Raw genomic sequence first — 10900 nt, 5'->3', positions numbered from 1 at the left:
AAGATTTCTTAAATCCTCATTGATGTAATGGTGGTTGTGATTATACCGTTTGTTCACGAATGCGTTTTTTGGCCGCCTGTTTGGCAGTTGGGGTGGCTTTAATCTACGCTATGATGATGCTCCGACATTTGGCGTGACAACCTATGTTGCAACCATAGTGGAGATCTGAGCAATGAATAATTTGATCTACATTTTTTGTTACTGATTTTGGGTTCGATGTTATACATTTGTCATATATTTTTCCTTTTCATTTTTGTTTGAGTAGAGTGGGTTGGTTTTTCTTTTACAATTGCTGAATCTTCATGGATTATATGATTTTTAGATGTTCACAATTAGTTTTCCTTTGTCACAGACCCGGGGCAGTTTGTGATTCGGTTTTTTGTCGCCGGCTTTACGACGTACGTTGACTTGGTTTCGTTGATAACGGCTATGATGATCATGTATCAGAGCCTATTATGCTTCATTTTCTTATTCGCTTAAAGGTTAACTTTGACTTTTTTACTGTTATTAGGAAAACCTGAATGAAGTTTGAAGGAAGTTTGGTTGCTAACGGCTTTTGTGACTCAGTCTGCTTATGTTATTTGTATGTTGTGTTTCGCTATGATGACACTCCGTTATTTGATATTGTAACCATATCGGAGACGTTGATTTATTTTAATTCATTTGTGCTATGATGATTTGAAACCAAACTTTGAATTAGTTTGTTATTTTTTGAAGCTGTGATGATGACAATCAAGAAGGTTTGCTTGACTCTCGATCATCATGATATGAGCTTCGTTTATGGTTGTGGGGGGTCGAAATCCTAGTTTAATGTTAATATGTAATATACAATTAGTACAATGTTTGACATCACCTCCACTTTAACTGCTAGCCTTAAATTAGTACAGTTCCTTTTTCTCATTTTTTAGAAAGAAAAATGGTGCAACTCAAATGTTTTAGTTGGATGAAGGCTTTTGTTAGTTGGATGAAAACAAATGAGCAGATAACTTACCCGAAAAGATAAATGAACGATGAGAAAATACGAGTCAAGGTCTTGAAACTTGAAAGTCAAACCGTATAACGAAGATTCTTAAAGAAAAGCACAATAAACACCATATAAACGAATATTAAAAATGGAGGATGAGTTTACAAAAGTTTTTTAGATCTTTATATTATGTTAGTTTAATTAATAGAGTCAATAAATTCGTTTATTTGGTCAACGGGCTCGTTTAGGAAGTAAATTAAAAATAAACCCGAAAGATTCAACCTTATTGAACAACAAAACAAGTTAAGAGTTAAAATAGGTCTATATGCATTTACTTGTAGCTTACATGTCGTTTAAATCGGTTAGGAAGAGACTGGGAGGATCACAAACGAATAAACAAACCAAAATCGATATGTTGCTGATCTACACGTTACCCGCGCTACTCGAGCAACTGAGGGGAATCCCGTCGAGCTACGCGATGGGTAGGATTCAATCAAATTTTCAAAAATGTCATTTTTAGTCCCCCCGTACTTCTATAAATGTGTTTTTTAGTCATTTTAAACGATTATAAGGGTCTCTAAGAGTTGTTTGACGAGTTTAAAAGTTATGAGAATATAAAATAAGTTAAATACTAATAAATGCAATTTTTTTTATTAATACGAAATATCCGAATAGTTACCCATAACTGCTTCCTCTTCAATATAACATGCACTAACTAACTCAGGATTTGTGTACCTGTCATAATCATTTCTTCTACTATCATATCTCTGTATTTTCATACAATAATCAAAATGATTGAAAGACCCAATAAGTGGTCAATTGCGGGTTTGTAGCTTAACCAAAGAAATGATTTTCACTTTATGATATTGATGTTGTACGCATCGATCCAGACAAAGCTTCATCTTTGTAGTAAATAGGTATCCAATCAAATCTCATTTCAAACACATCTGTAAGCCATTTATTGCTATCAAGATCGTACTCAATTATCATCTCCCATCTACTATAAAATTCAAATGGACTGACTGAATCTGTTCAAAACAATATCACATATTTGTCGCTTAAACTCTTTATTGTTGCATAGTGCGGCAGCATCCTGTTATAAAAACAACGCACAAAATCATATTAAAAACGCTCAAAAATTCATGTTAAAACACTCATGTTGAAAGAGTTAATGTTAAAAATACTCAAACTCATATAACCTTGTCAGCAACCTTCTTCATGATAACCTATGCCTAGTATCTAGAAATACGAATGCGATTGCTTGCTTCATAGTCCGGTCTTGATCAGTAACAATTACCTTGGGTGCAATCCCAAGTTATTTAAGAAACATTTCAATAATCATGTGTATGATTAAATTGATTCATAAGCTAATAACCCATTACCAACAGTCATATTCCGACAATGGTTATCAATAGTTGTGAAAGGTACATATACCATTTTGTACCTATAACCAAAAAAACATAAAAAAGGAAATATATAAAAACATTAATCAAAACTTACCTATTTGTATTAAATGTAGGTTTAAAAAATCAAAACTTACTTATTTGTCTTAAATGTAGTATAAAAGATATAGTATATCCAGATGCCAAATAATAATTTTTGAATTTTCATCAGCCCAAAACACTCGAGTTAATTCACCAATGTCATACACAGTATATTCAAAGAACTAATCAATAGAAAACATTTTCTTTCCACATAGTCTTTGAACAATCATTTCAGCATCATCCTCTCCAATAAAACAACTTATCTCTTGTTTGAAATTTTTACAATCGTCTTTTGTTGAACTAACTTTTTCAAAACCACCATAATGTGTCCTAAAAATATTTAATGCTCTAACTGGCCCAAAGTTCAAACTAGACAACTCGTAAATAGTTTCTTCTTGAACATGTGTTAACTTCATTACTAATCAAACAAGCTATATATCACTTTCTACTATCATACTATAATTATGGCCTTAAACAAAATCAAAAACTTCAAATTTTTCACCATCCACGGATTTTAGATATAGTTGTGCTTTACAACCACACCTATTAGCAAGTCTTTCCCTCTTTTTATAACATAACCTTTTTGAATCATTAAAATCTGCATTTTAATCATAACTTTTAGATGGCTTGTGATCTTTTTTACAACATTTAAAACGCTTACTCTTTAGTAGACCATCATGCATATATGATCCTCCTTTACGAACATCAATACCAGCCTTATTTGTGTGTTCACAATAAAAATCGTATGTTTGTTCAGTTGATGTGAATATCATTCCTTTTGCATGTTTACAAGAAGAAGAAGCAACTGATATAATGACATTTTCTTCATACTCTACTAAGACACCTTCAATATATAAAAATTGCTAAAAAAACACCCAAATTGTAGAAAACCTAATTGCTCACAAGTTCAATTGTTAAAAACCTGAACATTCACAAGTTCAGTCAATAAACAAAAGCTCGCATGTATCAAAACTATATTTACGAAACCAACAAAATCAGAACTAATGAGCCATATATTTGCTTAAAAAACAACTAGTTTCTCTTGTTCACGAAAAGAAACGAACATCAAATTGACCAAAACACTTATCAAGCTGTACAAAATCTGATTGACCAAAGTCGCTTAATCAACTAAACAATTCTCTATGAATTCAATGAAAAAATCTTACTTTGATGATTGTAATTCATCTCAGAACCCTAAATCGAAAATCGCTTGAGAAATCTATTGTTAATGATAATCAGAGAAATGATGAAGGGATTGGAATTGCATTTGTATATTTCTGTATATTTTTACAATGAGACTCGAACAGGATTTATACTCTATACATTTTCTATGAAAGGAAATACAATAAAGGAGAAAGGCTGTCAATTAGCCACTCAATCAGTGATCCTTGAAATGAGTCTTGACCGAGCTTGATTGTAGGAAAGTCAATAAATCTATTTAGGGAAATGATGTAGAAACTGATCCCTATTCTTTTAGCAAATATTTCAACATTCCCCCTCAAGTTGATTAGTGGGATCTCCAATATTCAACTTGTCAAGACAATGATTAAATATCTTTCCATTGACTGCTTTCGTTAGTATATCTGCAAGTTGATCTTCTGACCGAACAAATGGAAGCTCAATGATCCTGGTCTCGAGTTTCTCTTTGATAAAGTGCCTGTCTACTTCAACATGTTTTGTACGATCATGCTGGACTGGATTCTCTGAAATTTGTATGGCTGCTTTGTTGTCACACATAATTTTGCTGGTCTGGGTTGGAGAATACCCAATTTCAGTCAAGAGCTTTCGTATCCATAGAATTTCTGCTAGACCTCGTGCTATTCCACGAAATTCTGCTTCGGCACTTGAAAGGGCTACCACTTTCTGTTTCTTGCTTCTCCAAGTGACTAGGTTCCCTCCTACAAGTGTGAAGTAACCTGATGTTGATCTCCTATTTCCTTTATCTCCCGCCCAATCAGCGTCAATATATATCTGGGTGTCTAAATGTCCGTTTTTCTTGAACAAGACTCCGTATCCAGGTGTTCCCTTGAGGTATCTAATGATCCTCCATACAGCTTCCATGTGATTAACCTGAGGCTGATGCATGAATTGACTTACAACCCCTACAACATACGCTATGTGTGACATCTGCCCCGATCCGACCCGACCCAGGTACCCGTTTCTCTGACCCGATCTCTTTCTTTTATGATTTAGTATTTATTTATACTTATACTTTATTTTTAATAATAATAATATATTTTCCTTCCCGCCTCTTTCTCTCTCTTTCTTTCCGCCGTCCCGTCCCTCTCCTTCTCTCTTTCCGCCTTCTTTTCCCTCTTGTCGCCGTCCCGCCCTTAAGCCTTGTTTCCCTCTTTTTCTTCTAACTCTTTGCTTGTCCTTTGGTTCTTCCCGCCTAAGGTTGTCTGCGCAGCTCCACGCGCCAGACTCCTTACAAGGAATCCTGCGTGAAGACCACCTGTTTCAGCGATACGCGAGACGAACTCTTCTCGCAGCGCGCTAAGAATTGTAATTCTTCTCGCAGCGCGCTAAGAACGGGAGTTCTTCCCGCGACGCGCTAAGGATTTGTAATTCTTCTCGCAGCGCGCTAAGAACGGGAGTTCTTCCCGCGACGCGCTAAGGATTTGTAGTTCTTCTCGCAGCGCGCTAAGAATCGTAGTTCATCCCTCGACGCGCGAAGAATTATAGTTCTTCCCGCGGCGCGCTAGGAATTTTAGTTCCTCCCGCGGCGCGCTAAGAAATGTGACTCTTTCCGCGGCGCGCTTAGAAATGGTAGTTCTTTCCGCGACGCGTTAAGGTTAGTTCTGTCTGCCTTCGCGAACGCGCTCTCTTGACCTTCTGTGTCAGCCTTCTCGCGTCAAACCCTTTGAGTTTTCTTCTGTTTAAGCTAGCCGTTGCTTTTGAGTTGTCTTATCTTTTGAGCTGTTGACCTAATCTGCTTTATGTCTGAAAAGTTACTTTCGGCGCAGCATGCGCACCAACCCCATTGGTTGACAGATAAAGTGACTGACATAATCTTTTGAGATCTGCTTTTGCCATGCTTGACCTGTACCTTTATCTACCCGCCCATGCTTTTTTACTGTTCCCTGACAGCTTTATCTTGCCTCTGCAGCTGCCATATCTTTCCATATCTTTTGCTTTTGGAATCTTTTGCTTTTTAAGATTCTTTCCCCTTTTCTAGGGATTATGTCTCCTAGGGTTTTCCTATAAATAATAATAATATTTTCATAACACATCACACACAAACACTTAATCTCTCCTGTTCTCTTGCTCCTTGCTCTCTCTGCCGCCTCCCTCTCTGCCTCCGTCTTCCTCCCTGTTCTGCCCTGTTTTCCGGTAATATATATTATATATAATAACTTACTTATTAATTATGCTAACTTGTAATCAAGACTTAAAACAAATCATTAAAACAATAATCTTATTTATAGGTTAACTTGTGCTTGTTTAAAGTTGGTTCTTGCTTCATCTTACACCGCATCGTTTATCATGTGAGTAATCTCGTACCTAATCCCTTTTTGCTTTTAATGTTTTGGGATGTTCATGTGTTCATACAAACTTAGAGTCTTAAACTTGTTTATGAACTTTAGTCGTGCAGTATCCCATGTGTTGAGGACGTAGACTTGGCTGTTTATTTGTATGTGTGGATCATTAACCGTCTTGTCGGTCTATTCCGCAGTTTTCATGGTACCATTAGATGAACACGGGAGAACTATCGTTTATGATTTTCTCTTTTGTTTACACATGCACAGTTAGTCTTGTTTGTGAGCTCAATTGTGAGCACTGGCAGTCTTATGAATCTTAGAGTTGGTCCCGATCAGATTACACCCTTGTTGAAAACCAGACATACACATGTTGCGCGCAGATTTTATTGTTATCTATGCATTGTATTAAACTTGATTTCTCACCAACACGCAAGTGTTTGACGTTTATTTTAACACATGTTCAGGTTTGCAGTAGCTGTTTTGGAGCTTGTGGACACCTAGGAAGTTTTTTTTTATTTTGGACCTAGATTAAAATGTATCAAGACAAGTTATTGCTGTTTTATTATTATGAATTATAATATATTGATTTATGATGATTTATGTTATCTTATGTCTACTTTGCGCGTGCGCGAATGAACGTATTTATTAAATATTGACACCCAATAGTGTCACGAGTAATGAAACAATATGTGGCGCCCCGATGTATAATCCGCCTTTGGTCGGGGTGTTACAGATTGGTATCAGAGCTCGTTGACTTTAGGATAGGCGGTTAGACGTAACGGCCTAGAATACCTAAGAGTCCCTTCTCGCGCATGAGAGAAATCTCATGTTTGCACGCTTATTGTTAATTACTCGTTATTTGTGAATATGCTCGCGCTTGCGCAGTATATGATTTTATGTTTTATTTCGCGATATTTCGATTTTTGTTGAATTTCGATTTTTATTGATTTTACTTACATATTCGTTTGTTGGATTTGAAAATCCGAAAAGTCATGGTGATACATGAATAGTTGATTTTCAATTTCCATTTACGATTATGTTCTGAGGTTGGAGACTTGAAAAGTCATGGTGATACATGAATTGTCAACCTCCAATACTCATTTTCTTGTATATTTTATATTGAAGATTGGAAAGTCATGGTGATACATGAATCGTCAACCTCCAATACTCGTTTACTCGTATATTTTAAATTGGGAATTCGGAAAGTCATGGTGATACATGAATTGTCGATTTCTGATTCGAATTTGTTACCTTTATTAAGTCTGCAATTAGGGTCATTTATTTTACTTTAACTTTTGATAGCATCTAACTCCGTGAAACCAAGCTTTATAAGATTAAAATTTTGCGATAAAAACCAAGATGTTAACTAAAATTAAAACTTTTATAGAATGCCTCCGCTATCTCGCCGATTTCAGAGAAGAGAAGCCTCGCGCATGCGTAGACAGCAACGTTCCCAGGAAATGGCCGCCGCGATAGCCCAAGCCTTGAGCCAAAACAATACCAACACCTCTGGTTACAACATTAAGTCCTTTAACGCGGGTAACCCTCCAAAGTTCACAGGTCTTGAAGGAGCCACCGTGATGCTCCAATGGCTCGAGAAGATAGAAAACACTTTCCTCCACACCCAATGCCCCTCAGACAGACGAACCCTATATGCTTCCAGTGTCCTGGAATCCAGAGCGCTTACATGGTGGAATGGAGTAGCTCATGCGCGTGGCACAGAGGCTGCTTCTAGCATGACATGGGAGGAATTCAAGGAAATTCTTACGCGAGAATTCTGCCCTCCCAACGAAGTGAAGCGCCTGGAGGAAGAATTCTGGAACTTGAAGCAATACAGTGGCGAAGCGCGCGAGTACGCGACGCGCTTCCACGAGCTAAGCTTACTGGTCCCTCACCTTGTTACCCCTTCACGCCGAGCAATCGAGAAATTCCTTGGGGGTCTCCCCATGGAAATTCAAGATTCTGTATGGGCCAGAAACCCAGTTACCCTCTCTGACGCCATCGAGTTGGCCGCTGTGCTCAGCGACAACCATGTCAGAGCAGGAACCCTGTTCCTGCGGGGAACTGAGAAGACCAAACTCACCAAGACTGCCCCTGAACCAACAGAAACCAAACCAGAACCCTCAAACCGTAACAACCTCAAGCGCAGGCGCAAGGCCTATGCGCTTACCAACCCGCCCATTGTCCAGCAACCCATTTATCAACCCCCAGTTTACGCGCCTAACCCTCTGTCCGCTTACCCAACACCTCCTGTAGCCCACAACTATGCCTTAACCAATCCCGCACTCCCTGCCCCGCCAACTAAGAAACCTTACACAGGAAATCAACCCTTTTGCCCAACCTGTAGATTTCACCACCCAACCCAAACCCCGTGTCGACTTTGTACCCGATGTGGCCGCGCTGGTCACCTTGCAGAAAACTGTAGAGTCCTTCCCGCCAATCCAATTGCGCCAACACCACCAGTCTACCCGCAGAACCCACAACCAACCTACCAAAACCCACGACCCAGATCGTGCTTTAACTGCGGTGATCCCAGTCATTTCCGGAACGCGTGCCCGAGACTACAAGTTCAGATTACACAAGCGAATCCGGTGAACCAGATTTCAAACCAAGTGACGCGTGGACGAGCTTTTAACATAACCGCGCACCAAGCGCAAGCGATTAATGACGTAGTTAATGGTACATTTTTGCTTAACAGATTTTATGCTTCTGTACTTTTTGATACTGGCGCCGATCGAAGTTTTATTTCTCGCGCCTTCGAGCAGAAGCTTGCGCGACCGCGCAACGATTTAAAAGAAGATTTTTCAGTTGAATTGGCTAATGGCGAAACTGTTTTAATTAACTCTGTGATTAAAGATTGCACGCTTAACCTTAACGAAAACGATTTTCTAATCGACCTCATCCCTATGCCTCTTGGAAGCTTTGATGTTATCATTGGTATGGACTGGCTCTCGAATAATCGCGCCGAAGTTATTTGCGCAAAAAAGATGATTCGCATACCTCGAGAAAATGGTGATCTTCATATCTACGGCGAAAAACCCTCCCGCGGTCTTAAGCTTATGTCTTGCGCCGAAGCCCAAAGACTCATGCGGAAGAAGTGTATTGCATTCTTAGCTCATGTGGTTAAACCTGCTGAAGAAGAGAAGCTTCGCGATATCCCTGTTGTGCGTGATTTCCCTGAAGTTTTTCCTGATGATCTTCCTGGTATCCCTCCCGCTCGTGAAGTCGAGTTTCGTGTTGATCTTGTCCCTGGTGCTTCCCCCGTAGCTAAATCTCCTTACCGTCTTGCACCCGCTGAGATGCAAGAATTGGCCAGCCAACTTCAAGAGTTGACTGCTAAAGGATTCATTCGCCCTAGCTCTTCGCCCTGGGGTGCTCCGGTGTTGTTCGTTAAAAAGAAAGATGGATCGTTTCGCATGTGTATTGATTACCGCGAGTTGAACAAACTCACCATTAAGAACCGGTATCCCTTACCGCGTATTGACGACCTCTTTGATCAACTCCAAGGTGCCTCCTGTTTCTCGAAGATCGATCTCCGTTCTGGTTATCACCAGTTGCGCATCCGCGATGAAGATGTTCCGAAGACTGCTTTTCGAACTCGTTATGGCCATTTTGAATTCTTGGTCATGTCCTTCGGTCTAACCAACGCACCCGCCGTTTTCATGGATCTAATGAATCGGGTGTGTAGGCCTTTCTTGGATAAATTCGTGATCGTGTTTATCGATGATGTTCTGGTGTATTCTAAGACCAAGGCCGAGCATGAGCAACATCTCCGATTGGTATTGCAAAAGCTTAGAGCCGAGCAGCTCTTTGCCAAGCTCTCCAAGTGTGAATTTTGGTCTGATGAAGTACAGTTTCTTGGCCATGTTATAAACAAGATGGGTATTCATGTCGACCCATCCAAGATTGAAGCAATCAAGAACTGGATCACGCCATCTACTCCTTCCGAGATCCGTTCCTTTCTGGGCTTAGCTGGTTATTACCGGCGCTTCATTTCGAACTTCTCGAAGATCGCTTTGCCTTTAACAGCTCTGACGCACAAAGGTAAACCGTATATTTGGGGCTCGAAGCAAGAAGAAGCCTTTCTAACGCTCAAGCGTTTGTTGTGTGAAGCTCCTGTTCTTGCGCTACCTGAGGGTAATGATGATTTTGTCGTGTATTGCGATGCATCCAACCAAGGTCTCGGTTGTGTTCTTATGCAACGAGGCAAGGTTATCGCTTACGCATCAAGGCAACTTAAGGTTCATGAAAATAATTATACAACTCACGACCTCGAACTTGGTGCAGTTGTTTTTGCCTTGAAGATCTGGAGACACTACCTTTATGGTACTAAGTGTATCCTCTACACTGACCATAAAAGCCTTCAGCATATCTTTGATCAGAAGGAACTCAACATGAGACAACGCCGATGGAACGAACTCATCAGCGATTACGATTGTGAGATCCGGTATCATCCTGGTAAGGCTAATGTGGTAGCCGATGCGCTCAGCCGAAAACCCTGCCAGCTTAACTGTATCTTGCCGCGCACCCAGCTTCACTTTGCGCCGATTCAAAGCAACCTTGAATCGCGTATTCGTGACGCGCAGCGCGCATCCATCAGTAATGGTAACCTTCGCGCCGAGTTAGCGTGTGGCGCGGAAGCACTCTTTGTCCCTAATCTGAGTGGAATTCTCTGCTATCTTAATCGCATCTGGATTCCCTTTGATGAGAATCTTCGCGCTGATATCCTGAGTGAAGCGCACAAATCTCGATATTCTATTCATCCTGGCGCTGATAAGATGTACAAGGATTTGCGCATTACTTATTGGTGGCCCGGTATGAAGAAGGATATTGCTGTGTTCGTAGCTAAATGTCTGACTTGTTCTAAAGTAAAAGCTGAACACCAACGCCCATCTGGTTTGCTCGAACAACCAGAAATTCCTACGTGGAAATGGGAAGGTATAGCGATGGACTTCATTACCAAGTTACCT

The sequence above is a fragment of the Bidens hawaiensis genome, unplaced genomic scaffold, assembly GCF_021521415.1.
Source record: "Bidens hawaiensis isolate Kalapana, Puna unplaced genomic scaffold, B.hawaiensis_p1.1 tig00057751_1, whole genome shotgun sequence".
NCBI classification, from domain to species: domain Eukaryota; kingdom Viridiplantae; phylum Streptophyta; class Magnoliopsida; order Asterales; family Asteraceae; genus Bidens; species Bidens hawaiensis.
Note: the sequence above shows the minus strand (reverse complement) of the source record.